This window comes from Mus caroli, unplaced genomic scaffold (assembly GCF_978045245.1).
Source record: "Mus caroli unplaced genomic scaffold, Mus_caroli_1 scaffold_7, whole genome shotgun sequence".
Classification (NCBI taxonomy): Eukaryota; Metazoa; Chordata; class Mammalia; order Rodentia; family Muridae; genus Mus; species Mus caroli.
The window spans coordinates 4,879,767-4,899,309 of record NW_028227262.1 but is presented as its reverse complement, the minus strand read 5'-3'; the positions used below and the strand labels follow the sequence as shown (position 1 = coordinate 4,899,309).

Genomic DNA, 19,543 nt, shown 5'->3' with positions numbered 1-19,543 from the left:
CTATAGAATAGGAATTTGATCCGTTGTTCCATTCATTATAATAAATTATCAAGTCACCAGATTCAATGTGCATTAGACCAGCGTGTGACCAAAGAGATTCCAATCACCCCTGATCTCCAGTTAAATATGGTAATCAACATTTGCATTTGATTCGGAAAATTCTCAGTATCTAGCCACTTGTTCTGTGACAAGTCAGAACCATTGATATTTTAAGGTCTAGGGCCGTATTATAACTTCAGCCTCTATTCTCACCTAGGCCCCTTTTAAGTCCATGCTCAGTGAATAATCAGAAGCAGGCTGCTCCAAACACGTCCCCAAGCATGGTGGTGGTATTAGGTCACTAACATTAAGTACCAATATCATTATGTATAAAATTCCCAAAGCCAAGCCCCTAAATTAACTTCCATCTATTAGGAATGTGAAGGGTTCTTTATTATTATTTTTTTTAATCTTCTAGCAGACACTTAAAGCTGGGGAGGGAGGGAATTGAAGCAAACTGTGCTTCTCTGGTTAACGCACCATTTGTCCTCTGGGCAAGTTACTAAAGGTCACTCATTCTTCCTGGCAAGTGTTGAAAACAGTTTTCACTGAGGATCTAACCTAAAGGAACAGTGTGGAAGCCTTCCGGCCTCCCGGGACCTTTGGGAGGTCACCCAGATGTCCACATCTCTTACGGGAGACAGCAGTGATGTCTACACTCAGAGTCTCTGTAAACGGAGTGCTCTTCCCTGTGTGTCTCTAATGTCGAAGTGGGAATCCTCTCTCCCTGGAGCCCACAGTGGACGTGTTCAACTCTCAGAGTCCAGGATAAGGTTTCATATAAGGCTGCAGAGTAGGCCTCCATATCTATTTCTGTCAAGTGAGAGGTGGGCAGGTGGTAAAGTCTGTTGGGATGGGGTGGGATCTGTTTCCACTTTTCTGGGTTTGGATAGCAATTTCCTTTGAAGGAAGGAGGATGGAGGTCTCAGGAGAGGAAGTCAGGCAGCACAGGTCTAGGAAGGCTGATGCTTAAAAGAGAGCCCATGTCTTTTAGAGATATAAAAACTGTTCAGGGAGCAGACACTGACCAGGCTAGCTGTCTAGAGAAGATTCTCTGGCCTGGAGAGCAGCCACCAAGTCTCACAGAGAGTCGCAGAGATATAGCACTTGTGTGTCTTCACCCATGTTGGGACGGGCTTTTTAGTAAGGCAGCTCCTTTTGTGTCATGCCCCTCCCCCATACTCATGTTAATAATCCCAGTAACAACTCAGGGGCTCACTAAGATGGACTTTGATACCCTTGTCTTTTTGGTGGGCTTCCGATCTGGGTGAGCATATGTGTGTATATCCTCTCTCTTCCAGAAGTCTCACCACAATACTGGGTCTCAGTTGGCCTATGAGAGGTTGCTCAGCCATGGTTGGAGACATAGCTAAGAAAAGTGGATGCTAAAAGAAAAGGGACTGAGACGGATTCCATGTGTAGTCAAAGTTCCTGGCTATTTCACAGAAAACCTTCCTACTTTTAACTAGCTGTGAGCTTGTAGGAATTGCTACCTCCAGATTATGTCGTAAAACTCCACAGTTGCTGACTGAGGTGGCCATCATCTTGGAAACACCTCCCCAGTAACAGGGGTTCTGTTGGTCACCAGGACACATCTTAGAGCCAAGGGCTCTATTACTTGAGTCATGATTTGCCTTCCTTTTCTCTTCCGTGTCAGCTGGGCAATGACTTCCTCCAGGTGTTGCTAACTGTACATTGGGGTGACCACCTAAGAAAAAGTTCACCCACAAATCCATCTAACACATTTTCCAGTTTTTAATGTGATACACAAAGACACTGTTTTATGTTCCCAAGCACTGCCCACGCAGACACAAGACATAGGCAATGCCAGAGAGTTTCTCTTGGCCACATGGGCATTTTATGCATAGCGTGCTACCTTGTGGTGTTGGGAAGCACCAGTGTTACACAGCATGATATGTTTTGTAAAACCAATGAATGGTATGTTTTGTAGAGCACAGTACAGTGTAGCCATACAGCTGGGTGTGTGCCTTAGTGAGCCCATGCTGAGGCACCCCAGTCCCCTGAGGTACCAGCCATACTGGGTATACTAGTATAGACTAGAGTTTTGTATGGGAAGAGTGGTAGAGAAAGAGAAGGGACAGAGAAGGACAGAGAGAGTAGGGGCAGGGCAGGTGCCCAAGAACACACGGAAAGAGATGAGGGAGGGGAAAGGAGAGAAATGGAGAAAGGAGAGAGAGAGAGAGAGAGAGAGAGAGAGAGAGAGAGAGAGAGAGAGAGAGAGAAGAAGAGAGTGAAGAGAGGCCAAACAGTTCCTTTTAAAGTAAGCCAGTCCTACCTGACTGTTCCTAGGTAACTGTTGGATGGGACCTAGAAGGAGTGCTGCCCTGTTAACAAAGCCAGGTATTAAGACTATACACAAGAGGGGCAATTTCTTCATCTGCTATTTCTTCTTTACTTTGTTTACTTTATCAGTCAAGATGTATAGCAAGAAAAGCACTCAGGACCTCCTTGGATTATTATCAAAACATATGTGGGCTTCTTAAAGACAATAAGTGTTGCTTGGGATTTTGCTCTGTAATTTCACAAAATTGCCTCCAAGCTGGGCACTGCATTCAGATGAAGGGGAAGGGGCTAATCAGGTCCATGGGACTTTTAGATCATTTTCCTTCTACTTACCATAAAGTAACTTAGTCTGTTGCTTTTTTACCTGTCACAGAGAATCTTTTGAAACATGTATGAAGTAGGTGTGTCCAACTGTGGCTAAAACTCAAACAACCAATTTTTTCCACTACAGAGAAGAATTCAAGAAAATAAATAAATAAATAAATAAATAGTCACATAGTCTGCTCATAGTTTCTCTTGGAATATACTCATGGAAATTCAGCCTGTGTTCGGTACACACATCATATTTTTTAAGTGGTATCATGTGGGCAAGTTTGGAGACCCATGCAGAAGCCCAGAATCTAGATAAATATCTAAAATGGGAACGGGGAAACTCTCTTGTCTCCTCTTTATTGTCTAGTGCTCACTTTTCAGGCCTCTCAGGAAACAGAGCACACTCAAGGTGCACCTATTTTAACTTTGCACCTATTTTAACTTCAACACTGGGACCAAGTTTTTAAGACACAGGGCTAAAATTGACGTTATTCTCTCAAAGAGAACTTTTAGAAGTAACCAGATACTGAAAGAGTTACAACAATCAATGTCTTCAGGGGTGAGGAAAGCACAGGTTTACTCTTTTTATCCTAAAGCCAACCATAAAAGGCTAACTGGTCAACCCAACCCCAACATAACCCTCCCCACTCCAGGTCCTGATTGCACCCTGGGTGGGGACCACTCACTGGCTTGTGTGAAGGCATTCAAGACAATGTGAAAATCACAGGTGATTCTGTTGGCTGGCTTGGTGACTGACTGGTGTAAAAGCTATCACAGCTCTGAGTTAATTCAAGCCCTCACGTGGGAATCTCCCTAGTACCTACAACAGGCTTTCTGAGAAGGCCTGGGGCACACTGCCCATGGGAACCTGTGCCATGGAGTTTCTACGTCTGTTATTCCAATGGACACAGCAGTCCTCACACTCTTTCACCTGTCCCATGGCATGTGAGTTGGCATGCTTGTGAAAAACAAAAATGCCATGTCATACAAAGTAAATTACAAGATTTTGGAACTGAACTCCTATGGCTTAGAAGTATGAGTCTTATCTCTTAACAGCTGAGACATCTCTCCAACCCAAACTACAGGGTTTGATTGGAGACAAAATTCTCAAAATGAGCACGCACAGAAATCCTATAAAATATATCACTGGCTGAGTTTGTTGCAGCGAAGCTTTAACACCTTCTCAAGTCTAAATCACCGACAAGAAACAACTTAAGTGAAGATGGGTTTTCCTGGCTCACAATTCAGAGAGATCGAGTCTCTCCTAGAAGGAGAGGCATGGTGGTGAAAGTGTGAGCCACTTGTACTCCAATCAGGAATGCTGGTGTTCAGATCATCTTTCCTTCAGTCTCTGCCCCCACCCAAGGAATGACTCCGCCAGCATTTAATGTGGGCCTTTCCTCCACAGTGAAGCCTTTCTGGAAACATCCAGAGATGTATATCCATGGGTGTGTCTGAATCCAGGCATTGTGATAAGAAGATTAATCACAGAGAAAAGTCTGAAGGAAATCAAGGCAGTCTAGAGCCTGAGGAGAGGGTGGTAGTGAGGTCTGTGGGGACACTGAGCTCTCAGGCAGAGTCTAAGGCACCCAACAGAGAAGTCCAAGTACAAGCAACACTTTGTCCCCAAGTCTGCACATTTTTCTGTTGCTGTGCTAAACACCACAACCAACTCCAACATGGAGATGATTTGGGTCACACCCCTTCACTGAGAAAGTCAGAGGAGACTCAAGGCATGAACCTGGAGGCACTGGCTGAAGCACAGACCATAGAGGAGTGCTGTTCACAGGCTTGTCATCATGGCTTGCTCAGCCTGCTTTCTTTTACAATGAGACCACCTGTTATAGGTTGCCACAATCCACAGTACACTGGGACTTCCCACAGCAATCAGGATACGTGCCATAGATTTGCCTATCAGCTACCTAGTAGGAGAATTTTCTCAACTGAGGTACCTTCTCCCCAGATAACTCTAGCTTGCGTCAAAGTGATGAAATAAATAAGAAAATAGAACTAACCAGCACATCTTTGTTTCACCTGATGCAAAAACCAAAGCTCTTCCATTTACTGCTGAAGAGATTTGCTGTTTCACACACCTAACACATCAGAGGTGTTATGGTTGTCTTTGTTTTGGGGTAGGCTTGAGACAGTAAGTCACACATATTCCAAATGTCCTCATCAAATTCGGAAGCCAAGCTCCTCATTCCATTGGATCGCTTTGAGCTGCTGGGCAGTAGTGGTGCTGCCTTTAATCCCAGCACTTGGGAGGCAGAGGCAGGCGGATTTCTGAGTTGGAGGCCAGCCTGGTCTACAGAGTGAGTTTCAGGACATCCAGGGCTATGCAGAGAAACCCTGTCTAGAAAAAAAAAAAGGAAAGGAAAGGAAAGGGAAAGGGAAAGGGAAAGGGAAAGGGAAAGGGAAAGGGAAAGGGAAAGGGAAAGGGAAAGGGAAAGGGAAAAACAAAAACAAAAACAAAAACAAAAACAAAAACAAAGAATTGCTTTGAGCCAATGAAACATAAACAGCTTTGGGTAAGAAGACAGCTGCAACCAGGTAGACATAAGACCAAGGTTGTGTACTCATGGAATCCTTGAGCTTGCTACAACCACTCAAATAGAAACAAGCAAGCAGCTGTCTCTGCCATAGGCCTTCCTTGCCCACTAACCCATGTATTTCAGACTGGGTTAAAAGGATCCCATAAACCCAGCCCAAGTAGAATGAGATTTGTACAACTATCTCAACACCAGGCTGTTCTATTTGTCCTCAATCCCAAGACTGAAAAACCTCTCCTTTTGTGATGCACAGAAAACAACTAATTCTCCCCAAAGGAAATATTTTGCCTAAATTAATGAAAATACCATACTTCTCTCTCTTGAGAAGTGTAGTAAAACCAGGTCACTACAAAAAAAAAAAAAAAAAAAAAAAAGTGAAAGGTGGGTCCTAAACCACGAGGCCAATAACAATCCCAAAATGATGAGACGTCATCGATTCATAGGCCTGAATGAAGTCACTTTGAAAAGTTAATGGCGCAATCTGGTCAAGTATGAACAGAAGCAGACACTCATGATAATGAACACTTAAGGCCAGCTCATCATGGGTAAGTGCAGCTAAACACTCCTAAGGTGCCCGAGTTGCCGCACTGTCTACAAGTGATGCGTGCACATTTTGCTCTTGATACCTGTGATGAAAATTGGCCTTTTCTGAAAGAGCAGGCTGCTAGATCACTTACACTCAATGCTATGTGCAAGCTCTCCTGCATTTGGGCTTAAGCTGTAGGGCTTTATGTAAGCATTAACAGGTTCTAAGAAATAATGAAAAGATTGATACATATATGAGTGCCTTTGAATGATTTTTATGCCTTTTTTCTTCAGTAAGTGTTTTCATATCTTTATTTCTTCTTTGGATATTTCATACATGTAGACTATGCATCTTGATTATATTTATACCCTTACTTACTTCCCTCCAACCAACTCCCCGGAGCCCCTCTAGCACATCTTCCTCCCCACTCCATGCCTTTTTGTTTTATAACCCACTGAATCAAATTAATGTTGCCTGTGTATACGTAAGTGTGAGGCCATCATCCAGCAGGGCATGACAAAGTACAAGTGGCCACCACCCCTGAAGGAAAGCAAGTCTCCAACCCCCAACAGTCATCACATGCCAACAAATCCTTAGCTGGGAGGGGACGCTCAGGAGACCTTTCAATGATAGGGTTTGAATCAGCTTGTTCTTACATAGGTCTTCTGCAGGTAACTAGAACTGTTGTCAGCACACGTGTGCAACACCTATGACGTTTTCAGTTAAGTGAGACTGAAAAAAGATTATACTAAGGATACTTGGACTCATTAAATATTTTGATTGACACAAACACACCTGATAAGATATCATGGCCTTTTTCAACATCAGATCCCTTGATCATCCTTTGAAACTAGTTTGGTAGAAAGGCTTAGATTTTGATGATGCCACAAAGGGATAGTCTTTCTGTACTGTGATTAGGGTGATGAATCTCTGGATCCTTCTCATCTAATGAGCAAATGAAGTCTGTACTTAAAATTAAGTGTCAGAAGTCTTCGACATGGTCAAAGCCAACAAACAAGGAAAGTCTGAAAAGCTATCATGATTAAGAACAGCCAAGGAGATATGATATTGAATGAGACATATGCTCTGGATCAGAGAGAGAAGGATATGAAGAAAACTTAAGGAAGAGAATACAATACAGAATTCTGTTGATGTGAATGAATCAGTACTTGTTCAGTAATCAGGGTGAAGTTAACATCTCACACTACTTCAAGATGTCATTGACCAGGGAAGCTAGATGCACCATATGCAAAACTCTACTTCAAGATGACTTCGTGAAATAAAGAACTTGCTTTAAAAAGTCACCATCAGTGGCTTTATGTAACACCATTAAAAAGTGAAAGTAATTGTAATGATTGATAGCTTCTTCTGCTGTGATGGAAAGGGATATGAGCCTTTAGAAATACTAGCACCCAACTTGCCACACAAGAAGTACTGACTAGAGCAATAGTGGCATAACTGTTAGGGTGATAACCAACTGGTTTCAGATTAGAGTTCTATCCTTAGCCTGGATCAAAGGAATTGTTCTTTACAGAGAACCTCATGACTCATGGTAATGCAGAGACTCTTAGCTGTTCAAGGTACTGAGGAAAAAAGTGGCTGTTAGGTGTTCAGTCTTAAGCAGATGTCCATAGCACCCCAAGGCTCATTGAACATCACAGAAGAGCAGATAGAAAGAATGTAGGAGCTAGAGAGTAGGGGAGAGGGCTATGAAGTGTTGTCTAGTGGCATCATACGAGCATGGTACTCATGAACTCGCAACAGCCGCACTTGCTTTATAGGGCACATGACCAAACCGGTAAATATCCAGTCATCAACGGTCATCAACGGTCGTCAACGGGAGGGGTTCATGGTGCTCTATTTGCCTAGAGTCACAGAGGGAGAGAAGCCATTGTCTTTTGTGTTGAAGTCACTGTGGGTTACTCCTGTCTGAGTAGAACAGCCCTGGTTAAACCCCGGACTCACAGAGCAAAGCACACAAAACAGAAGTAAGATAGTGGTTTTGTGGGAGGAATGGAGTATTGATGGGATTGGGGTAGGAGAAGGTGAGGGGGTATGGCTAGAATGTGTTGTGGACATACAGGAAATCATCAGAAAATAAATTAATTTTTGAGAAAGAAAAAAAATGTTATATACCAGTATCCCCTACGCATGATGCAGGCTACCTTCAGGCTTCTCAACCGTGACATAGAAAAAACAGCCAGGCCTATGAGAAAAGGCCTACCATGTTAGCTCTTTGGGATGCTGAGAAGGAACTATCACACATTCAGTGCATAGGCTAAAGACTGAGTTCAAGACCTGCCTGAGCAACTTAGTGAGACCTTGTCTCAAAGTAAAAAGTAAAAGGAAGTCTCAGTGTGTAACTAAAGGATGGGTGAAGCCCTTGCCCAGCATGTGCACAGCCCAGGTTTTCATCTCTAGTGCACTAAAAAGACAAGAAAAGGAAAGAGGTCTATTGCTTACATCACAATGGAGTCTAGGACATACCTGAGACTAGGTAGGGAGAGAGCTCCGGACTCATCCCTCCCACCACAGCAGAGGAAAAAGCTAGGAAAACAGCAAAGTGCAGATAGCATCCACCACACCCTCCCCACACAAACCCTGTTCTATTTGGTTTGTAGGGACAAGTCAGTCAGACTTGTGGGTTTACTGCCCCTAAGTTGACCTGGCAAGACAAGACACTGGGTGTTATCTAATCTAGGCCAGACAGACGGAAGGACGGCAAATGACACCCTCGAACCTATCACAAAAGTTCCCTGTGTGAACTCAAGTTACCCCATAGAAACAGCATACAAGGGAGAACACTGATTGTGATTAACATAGTTTATGGGGAAAGCTGAGGCCTAAGAAGCTTATAAAATTTATCAAAAGTCATGATGTGTAGATAAGCCTCAATTATGAATGATGATCTTGCTCTCTGGATGTCGCTTTAACCCTTACCTGGAAATAATATGTTTTCCAGAAAACAGCTGTGGGCTGGGAATACAACTTGGTGGGGAATAGCTTGCCCAGCACGTCTGAGGTTGTGAGTTCAATCCCTAGTACCACCAAAAGTAAGAAAGCAAGAAGGAAGAGAGGAAGGAAGGGAGAAGGAAAATAAAAGAATTATAATTAGGTATGGCTGCCCACACTTGTAATCTCAGTATGTAGCAAATGGAAGCAGAGGGTCAGAAGTTCAAGGCCAGCCTTATTTACATGAAATCTTTTCTGTCTCAAAAAACAAAAAACAAACAAACAAAAAAAAAAAACGAATTACATAGATGCCTTAATGTACAGCATTCTAAGGATTATTATAACAGAAATTTATGGCAATGAGGTTTGATAGGGACACCAACCCACCTAAAAGCCTTTTGACCCCAAATTGGTCCTGTCTAAAAGAAATACAAGGACAAAAATAGAGCAGAGACTGAAGGAATGGCTGACCAGTAACTGTCCCATTTTGAGACCCATCCCATGGGCAGGTACCAATCCCTCACACTATTAATGGTGTTATATGTGCTTACAGACAGAAGCCTATTGTAGCAGCCTTCTGAGAGGGTCTACATAGCAGCTGCCTGAGACAGATGCAAATACCCACAGACAAACATTGTATGAAGGTCGGGGACTCCTATGGAAGAGTCAGGGGGAAGAATTGAAGGCCCTCAAGGAAATGGCAATTCCACGGGAAGAACAACAGTGGACCAACTAACCTGGACCCCTGGAAGCTCCCAGAGACTGAGACACCAACCAAAGAACATACATGGGCTGGTCCGAGACCCCTGGCACATATGTAGCAGAGGGCTGCCTTGTTTTGATGGACACACCTAATCCTGCAGAGACTTGATGCACCATGGTGGGGGGATACCAGGTGTGGGGGTGTTCCTTCTCAAAAGTCAAGGGGAGGGGTGGGGGAGGAACCCTACAAGGGGGACTGGGAGGGGCGCAACATTTGGGATGTAAATAAATAAATAAATAAATAAATAAATGAAAAAAGAAAAACTCTAAAAGTAATTTTACTTGAATCAATTATTTATAAAGTTTAATATACTTATTCCCCATTATATACATATGTGCCCTCTTATATTATGTGGTTATTACAGGTGCATATACAGTTTCAATGCCAGTAATGTACGGTTTGCCATTGTGTGTTCTATCAGATTTACCTTTAAAAAGTCATTTTAGGATTAGGGGTATAGAACTGCTAGCACATATCAGGTGCTGGGTTTGATCTCCCACACAATAAAGTCATTTTATTCTCTGGCTCTATGACATCACTGTGGGTTATAATCTCACTTCTCTCTGCAGATACTTAGAAAGAAGCTGAGGTCTGTTGTCTTCAGTGAATCACTGCCCTATGGGGGCCATTTCCAATCACTTGGTATGGACTATAGAAATGGTGAATTTAACTGTGCTTCAATTCACAGCAACTAAACAAATGTCCACATGTCTCTACTTTGGTGACTTATCAAGATATTTGCTGCGGGTGTGGCCCAAAAGTAAGCCGTGACCCCAGTCTATTCCCAACAGCACAGGCAAGGGCAGCTGTGCCTGAGAAGTGTCCTCAGACTTGAAGGTCAGACTGGGAGCCCACTGGCCCCTTCTGTCTCTTCCTTCAGTAAGAACTGTAAAATTGCCACAGAAGCACAGAAAATATTAGGAAACCTTTTCAGGAAATGCTAGCCATGAAATGGTTCTCACGGCTCCCTCCAGAGAAATCCAGATGGTTCTGGAAAACAGCACTAAGCAACACCAAATCTAGAAGCTGGCTGCTTCTCGTCAGTGTGAACAGGCTTTATTTTAGGATGGTTCCTATCACAGTGACATTAAACGCTGACCAGAGGATTCTGGTTTCAGGTCAAGGGTTGATTTTTAAGTTTTAGAAAACATCTCATAACACACTGCCTCGTCTGTGAGTAACTCCTGAGGAAATGAACCAAAGAAGTCTTTGTCTGAGAACGTAGACCAAAAGGAGCACAGGGGTGTGAAGGCTGTGCTGGCCCAGGGACACACAGACCTGAAGGAGAACCGTCATCTTCAGTTAAACTCCTAGAGCCCTTTTGCAGCAAAAGACAAGACAAACTTTTTGACAAAAACTTGGAAATTTTTCTATTTGACTCTGGGTAACTGTAAGTATCTTAAATTCCTGCAGATATTTAACGAGAGTGATATCTAACGAGAATAGATATGCAGGGATTGCCACCACTTCCTGATAATGAATGACGAATTCAGTTAGTTAACAATGTCACAAAGCTCCATACTGTTTAAAAGAGAATGCAGTTGAATATTCTTTTTTTTTTCAGTCAGATATGTTTCATTTATTGAACACATATTTAAGACAGATTAATCAATGACACAGCCAGGAATAGGGAGCCAAGTTGCAACCATTGGCAGTTAATTATCAGGGCCAGTTTTTACCTAGGAAAATTATGAACAGGTACATTTGCAACATTTAAGCTATGTAAACAAAGTAGTGTTATCTGCCATTAAAGCTGACTGGGTGGGTCTAGAGGTGGTGAGGATAAGCAATTTCCAGAGTCCACCAGGCTCTGTTACAAAGCACAGTTTTCTGCAGTTGAATATTCTAATCTCAAAACCACAATGGAAGACATTAATCTACAGGTTCCTTCGTGGGAACAACAGTCAGGGATATGTGTAGTTAGAACTTTGCTGACAACTTCTGCTCATTTCCTAACAACCCCTGGAAGGGGAGCCAGCCTACAATGATGGCTACTGCTTAAATAGCAAGTGGGTCCTCACAGTTTATCTGACCTTGAGCCATGGACCTCCGGCCATGTGGCTCACCTCTGTCCAGTTTTGCCTCTGACAACTTAAAAGACATAATGATTAGTAAAAAAAAAAAAAAAAAAAAAAAGTCTCACTCACTTGAAATGTCATTTTAAATTTAAAATTTAAGAATAAAGTTAACACATTCCTCCCAGATTCCTCCCATTTAGCCCCCAAATTACCCTGCTTCACTGCTGTATCTGACCACATGAAAATTCTAGATACTCTGGCTGTCTGGCTCAGGACAACCAAGCTGTGCAGTTTCCAGGTAACTTATGCAATGCTACTGGGAACAGCAATGAAGAAACAAAAGAAATGGACAGAAAGGCCAGAGGGAGTTGTTTTTTTTTTTTTTTTTTTTTTTAATTTGGCTGGTTAAAGTGTTCAGAATTATTTAAGAGTTGGAAAAGGAGCAATACGCCACACCCTCAAAGGCCTCCACTCTGAATTCTATCATTAGTTTTTAACTATGCCTTCTGATCTAAACTTTGGCATCTTCATGAATATAAAAGCAAAGAACATCCAAAGAATGCACTGGAAAAACCCAAGCAAACTTCTAAAAGGTAACTCAGTCAAAGCACCCGGACTGATTTGTTTCTTTACGTTGCTTTGCTCTCTGTGAGGATATGTGTCCTCACATCATTCCTGAGAGGGAGGAGCTCGCCACCTCCCTACAGAGCGCCAGGCAAGTGCCACAAAGCAGGGGTACATCAGGACACTGAGCCATCGTGGCCATTAGACTCTAGGAAGCTCTTGGAGATGAGAGAATCTACATGCTGGCCATCACAGATACACTAAAGGCCTTCCCAGGATGACCTGCTTATATTCATATAAATGGCAGGAGTTATTACAGATGAGCTGAAAGCATGCAAGACTTCTTCATATAGACAATTTTATGGTGGAATCAATCATGAAGGAGAATGAATAAGACATATTTGGATTGTAATTGCCTGCTAAATGACTGTCACTCACCCTGTCCTCAGTATTACTGCTATGTATTTCTCAGCCTCCTTGTGTTAAAAAAAGAAAGAAAGAAAATAGGTTTTTGTGCATGTGTAAAATAAAAGCTAGGCTCCTCTGTATTGTTTTGCTATCAGCATTATCCTAAAACCCCAGGAAGGGGATGAAAGAGGGCCGAGGACCAACATTAGAGCACTTCAGAAGAACCTAGGAAGGCCTCTGCATCATCAGCGACTGGGAGCCTTTGGCCTGCACTGAAGAAATAACTGGGTCTTTTGCAAGGCACCAATTCTTACAGTCCAAGATGGACAGCTTCAGAAAAAACTGATCACAATCAATAACATGGAATCAATAAGATCAATCCTACCCGCACTGCACTGTCCCTGGCTGGAAACGACGGTTAGGAAAGATGGAATAATATCTCGATGATCAAGGAAGTCTGTGACAGAGACTGGAAACAGAACCCAGCCTGCACGCCCTGGCTCCCACACTCACCCAGGTCCATCTCTTCCCTCACTGCCCTACGTGCTCACCCCTGTGCTCAGCCTTCCTAAACATCATGCATGCCCCTAGCATCATCAAGAACAAGGTGTGATGGCTGGCAGGTAGCTCTGCTTGTCGAGGGCCTAGCATGTGCCTACATAGTCTTAGGCCTCAAGCCCCAGCATCTGAAAAAGCCTTGTACGACCCTGCATGGCTACCATCTTGGTATTTGGGAGATAGAAGGAAACAGAAGGAGTTGAGGGTCATTCTTAGCTACATAGCTTGTCTCGAAACGAAACAAACAAGCAAGGAGGGAAGGGTGTAATCTGAACTTCCGGTTGCAGTAGAATCCCAAGTCTCTAAAATCATTCACTTTGGAATCCCACTGCTCCATCCATTTCACAACTTGGCAAATATTTACTGTCCCTCTCCTCTCTGCCCCGCTGTGCCGCTGATTAACTCTTACTCAAAAGGGTTTGTGACCTTCCACTTAACACAGACTATGCAAAACATCACGGTGATCTAAATGACCTTCAGAGAAACAAATCCCTATGCTCTTTCTCTGATCCTGTTCCAAGACATGGAAACCAACACCCTTTATGCTGGTTCACAAATCCCTCTGTGACCTGGCATGCTGACCTCTCTGGGCGCAGCTCTCAGCTATGACTCCTTAGCTGGCTGGACACTTTTCTCTTCTACAGGGAATTCATGGAGATAAGTTTTCTGCCCCAGTGCCTTTGCTTGCCTCTCTTCTCCCTTTGCAGCTTCGCAGCATCTTCCAGAGAGATATACCCAACTCCCTTTATCCTTCGTGACCCACATTGTCTCTTTCCTCACCTTAAGCATAGTTCAATCATAGTTCTCTGGGTTCAAACCAATATATTATGAGCATAAACTTAGTATCTATAGATTTTTGTTGGTCACCTATTCCTAGTTCCTCGTCCCCAGAGGGCCATGCAGACACTCCCTCTTCTTCCCAACACCTCGGATGCTCACAGGTGCAGAAATACTAAATAAGAACATTAGGGAAACTGAATGCTCATACTACAGGTGTTAGAGAGGAACGTCTTGTATCTCTTAGGAAAAGAAAGTGCCACAAGCCAACAGTATAGGGTACAGACTTTGACAGGAATACAGAAATTCGGTCAATTAGGGAGCCTTCATGAAGAAGGAAAGAGGAAGATTTCTGTGAACAGTGCCCCCCCCTGCCCCCCCAGCCCCCCTGCCCCCCCCCACAAAGTTCTTTACACCAAGGCTAAGGCTGGTACTGGAATGCCTGAAGCCAGATTTAAGGACGCCAGATAAAGGTTACTAACGGTATCTTCAAGAACATTCACTTATATTCTCTCTCTCTCTCTCTCTCTCTCTCTCTCTCTCACACACACACACACACACACACACACACGTGCATATGCACACAGTCATATATACACAGAGAAACACATACTCTTACACATGCACTGATACACCCACTCACACTCAAGCATACACACTGATACACACACAACACATGTACCTTTTGAATTTTCAAATATAAATCTCCCAGGAGTCACGGGAAGGGAAGCATGGTGAACTTAGTGTCATTAAGTGTTGGGACAGAAAGCACTGTGCTGTGCAGCATCGAGTTGAAAATAATGACGAAACCGGCTCCTCTCATATCTGTTCAAAAACCCTCGCAAAGTAAACACAGCTTTCCTTCTGTCAAGCCACCCGGGTGACTCATCTCTTTGGAAATGAGTCTCTGGCATTCTTTCCTCTGGCCTGAAATTCTCGGAGGAAATCAAGCAGATCAGCGGCTGATGACCAGAGAGAAGTCAGAACCTGAAATCCTAGGTCCAGCTCTACCGTGGATTCGAGGCCTGGCAGGAACCTCCATCATCAGCCTTTTGTGCCAAGCACCGCTCTGTAGCCATGTTTTACAAAGTGCGTGGTCAGTGACTGAGAAGAAACACTTGTTTTTTCAAAATTATCATGTAGCTGCATGGAAACAAATATAAATCTCTAATGGTGCTCTGAGTTATTCTGCACTCGTTTATTCTTAATCCAAATGACGAGCCTGTGGACCCTGTGTGTGTGTGTGTCTTAGAAGTGGTGACATTGTCCTTAAAAGTTCCGAGATAACAAAAAAAAAAAAAAAAAAAATGGGGTGGGTTCTCTTCAAAAGACTTGAGGATGTAAACACATGGGAGTTTAAATTAACACTAGTATCAACTGTTTGAATTGAGGAGGAAAAAAAAAAAAACATACACCAAAAGAGTTTTATCAGAATGAAAAGAGAACAAATCCCGCACCCTGACAGCAGCACAAAAGCCACACCCCCTTCCTTACAGAACAGCTTTTCTATTGAAGTTCATTTTGACATTTTATTACTTTCCCACATTGAAGAATATTGCCTTTCAAACCCTCCATCTCTCAGCCAGTTGTACCATTGTGCCTTCATCCATTGTTGGGAGTTCTTAGCGACCACCTTTCCAATACAGAATGCACAATCTTCGCTTTCTCCCCAACAAAAAGAGACCAGCATCCCACATCCTTTTCACTTTAAATTCATACCCTGCATGTTTTTTTTTTTAAAGAAAGGATAATCAGAAAGCCTCCAACATGCCAACAAACAGGAAGCAGCAAAGCTGGTTATCTATTCGCTAGACAAGAAGCAACTGGAGATGCAACCCTTCTCCGGCCAAGGCGCCCTCCCCCGCTCTGGTCACAGGATGTGCTGTGTACCAGAGGCTCCGACAGCCCACGTTCGTTCATTCGTCAGAGCTGGGAGGCTGGGCCCACAGCAGCCTCTGATTGATAATGTCTTCCTACAAATGAGACCATCTCTTTGCTGAAAACAAGCAAGGCCGAGGCTGCTCTGTGATTTTACACACATAAATTAGGGAAGCAGCTAAACGCTAACCAGGGCTTGCCACACGAGGGGCAAACTAATTTAATTAATTCATACACAGCACCTCATTAAGAGCAGTTTTCACACGGAGGTTGTGATCTTGTTGAATCTGCATTATTTCCCACCACGATGCGCACTTGGTTGTTAGGAATGAGTCTCTTGGAAATGGAGAAGATGATGCATCTGTGTGCAGTGAGGAATGGGGAGCTGGCTTCTCACCTCCAAACAGGAACACAGAGCACTCTTAGCTGAGAGGACCTTTTATACGCTGCATTTTGCCTCCACTTTTGCTTGTGTTCCTTCTGTACTTAATGTGCTGGAAAGAAAGGATTCCTCATTGGCAAGCTGTCTGTCTTAGCTGATAGCGCACGTGGAGAAGAAGGAAAACCATGGATTGCTTATAAAGTTACATCGATGGCAAAGATTTCTGGGCAACTAGGGGAAGACCTCGTTGCACTTCCCTAAACTCTTCACAGTTTGGAAGAACAAAGAACATCCCAACTCCCAAGGGCTCCTGGGACCCAGGACTAGAAATACAGCCTTTTCCCCAGACTCATATTTCTCTGAACACTCTGATTGGTTGATTTAATATTTCTTTCTTTTTAAAACCATCTCAAACCAGTTATTTTTCATAAATTCATAGGGCAAGATTTTAGTGTCTAAAGATCTGCATTGGTAAAGAACTGAACCCAAGGGAAACTATTAAAAAACCTGGCTGACCCCAGTGGTGGGACAGAGAAGAGAGGCGATCCTGGAAAACCTGGGCCGGAGAAGAAGGAGGGGGAGAAAGGGGATGGGTCACCAGAAGAGGAATTGAACCTAAAGAGTTCCCAGGGTCAAATATGAACAATCTCATTGATGAATTAAAAACACTATTAGCTCATCAGCTATATGATGCAAATACTCATAGAATTAATGATGCTTATAGGATGAATGAAGTTGATAGCAGCTATGTGATTTATAGAATTAATGCAAGTTATAGAATCGGTGCACCTTATAGATGGTGGGAATTGATCATTGGGTGTGCCTACCCATAAAGGAAGAAGCAGAGACAGAGATGCATCAGAGTGCAGTAGCCCTCGCCCATCTCAGTCATTGTGCTGTAAGTCTAAGATCATGTCAAAGCAAGTTCTGAAAAAAAAAAAAAAAAGAATAGGATAAAAAAGGCATGGTATGAAGGAGCCTACAGTGAGATCAATGAAGTGAACTCCCATGGGAAACCACAGTCTGAATGAAGGGAAACATAATCAAGACTGTCTAACCAGAGTCTGTGTCTCCCAAATTTGTGATTCAAAGTTCCTTCCAACCAAACAACTGAAAAGAGAAAGCTGTATCTTTACCTACTACGGCTCTGGGTTGGTTCTCTCTGCAGCTCTGCCTCCAGTCAGACCCCTTAATGTAAATCAGTAACTACTCAAATCAACTCGGCCACTTACTCTATAGTCTAATTTTTCTGCAGAAATATTTAACCTATCATTGTTTACACTTCAGTGACATCAACACCGTGTCTAAACTAGGACTCTAGAGCATCCCAATGGCTCCACTGTGCCCAGTCCCACAAGACTAAATGCTTTACCTACTCAGTATAAACAACCAGAGATCACTTTAGGGTCTCTTAAAATCATGTCTCCAAAATATAGACACAGACATTTAGAGGATGTTTTAAGTTATAAGTCACTCAGAAGTCTCTGTTTAAACCAATATCTAATCCAGGGAGTCTGAGAAAACAAGTAGTTGTTATCAAAATATGCATGAAGGAAAGTTTAAAAGTTTATAACATTCCACAAAAATACAAGGACACTCGATTGTCCATGGGTGCATTATTTTTAAAAATCTACCATGTTTTCCAGTCTCAATGGTAGACCCCAAAATAGCTGACAACCATGTAAGCAAGCTGAGCGCCCTTGGTGTTTCTGGCTGGTGGTAGTAGTGCCAACATGAACTCAGACTCTCGCCACCCTAAATTGAAACTGCCATGGCTTGAGTTTGCCTCCATGGGTGGGTTCGAAGCCCAGCTCTCTGAACCTCGAGCTCATCCAAACAAGTCTTGACTGCAGTGTTTCCAGCCACACTGGCTGATCTCACCTTTTCTGTTTCTCGGGCTTCGTCTAAGATAAGATGAAGTGCAGGGGTGGGGCATCAGAACTATTTAAGTACAGACCTCCCAGCCCAGGGTCTGCAAATGATGTTTGGAGAGGAGAGTCATCCAGAAACAAGGTGAAAATGTGAGGATCTTCATTATGGACTTTGGGGCTCACTTGTGCCAAAAGAATTGACTGTGCTCTGGTCCGTCCGTGCTGGCCTCTGGAAAAGCGGAAGCCCAGCTACGTCCATCTTGCTGACTGGCTACTGACTATTCAAATAAAATGGTTGCATATACCCAGTCCAGTGAATGCCTAGGAATTATCAGATAGGAACGCCCCTCATTATCAGACTCAAGAGGCCTGGAGCTGAAAGCTGTCAGTGTGGAGAACTCTGCCTTCTATCTGGAGTGAAGAAAGAAGGGAATGAAACAGGAGATAGAAGAGAGGAGGGAGCCTCTTAGAGGACAGTGATCCAAGTAAGAGAGCAGATGTGATGGAAATTAAAAGTAACAAGACGACAGTTCTGTGAGCAATTGAAAGTAACTGGCACTTCTTTTGAATATGTCCATATTTAGCCATAAGGTAGACAGTCCTCATCATCAAACCTGTAAACACGCTCAGAGAACGCAGGTGCTCTGAAGACAAAAGCACAGCCCAGTCAGTCTCTCACTGCTAAGTTGGACCACACCTGAGTCAGCCAAACAACTAGGAAAGTGTCTTAAGACAGTCAGTGCACAGGGTCTCAATGCCATATGCACCGGAAGAACTTGTTACAATGGAAACCCAAGCCTCACGTGTCACACTTGCTTTAAGAGTCTATCGACCTGCATTTGTCAACCAAAAAATGGAGCAGAGACTGGAGGAAAAGCCATCCAGAGATCACCCCACCTAGGGATCCATCCCATCTGCAGACACCAAACTCAGACACTATGGCTGATGCTAAGAAACACTTGCTGACAGGAGCCTGGTATAGCTAGCTGTCCCCTGAGAAGTTCTGCCAGAGCCTGACCAATACAGAGGTGGATTCTGGCCAGCAACCATTGGACTGAGCCCACGGACCCTACTGGAAGAGTTAGGGGAAGGCCTGAAGGAGCTGAAGGGGATAGCAACCCCATAGGAAGAACTACAATATCAACTAACTGGATCCCCTAGAGCTCCCAGGGACTAAGCCACCAACCAAAGAGTACACATGGGTGGGTCCATGGCTTCCGCTGCATATGTAGCAGAGGATGGCCTTATCTGGCATCAATGGGAAGGGAGGCTGTTGATCCTATGGAGGCTAGATAGATGCCCCAGTGTATGGGATGCTTGAGTGGCAAGGTGAGAGTGGGTGGGTAGGTAGGTGGGTGGGGAGCACCTTCATAGAAGCAGGGGGAGTTTGCGGAGGGGAACCTGGGAAGGGGGACAATATTTGAAATGTAATTAAATAAAATAACCAATTTTTTTTTGAAGAAAAGATTCTATCTCCCACCAGAGCACTGGATGGTGGTGGTGTGTGTTTCTTCCAAACATGCTCCACCCACACAGGTGTGTCCTAATCTCTCCTCCCCTCTTCCCCAGAACATCTGAAGTGCATTGACTCCATTTTGTGCGAAGAAATCCATGCTTATTAACTCACTGAGTCTGCTAAAGA

General features: G+C 43.6%; 1 protein-coding gene across 6 annotated transcripts in view; it reads right to left on the bottom strand.

Moving 5' to 3' along the window:
• Positions 1–19,543, bottom strand: part of Sox5 (SRY-box transcription factor 5) — a 944,504-nt gene that overhangs the window by 858,456 nt on the left and 66,505 nt on the right. Inside the window, exon 1 of one of the 6 annotated variants that reach the window (XM_085839786.1) lies at positions 14,453–15,181. The exons of the other annotated variants lie outside the window; for them this stretch is intronic. The gene's annotated coding sequence lies outside the window, so the exon portion shown is untranslated. Of the gene's footprint in view, positions 1–14,452; positions 15,182–19,543 lie in introns of those variants that run through there. 6 annotated transcript variants of the gene reach the window in all.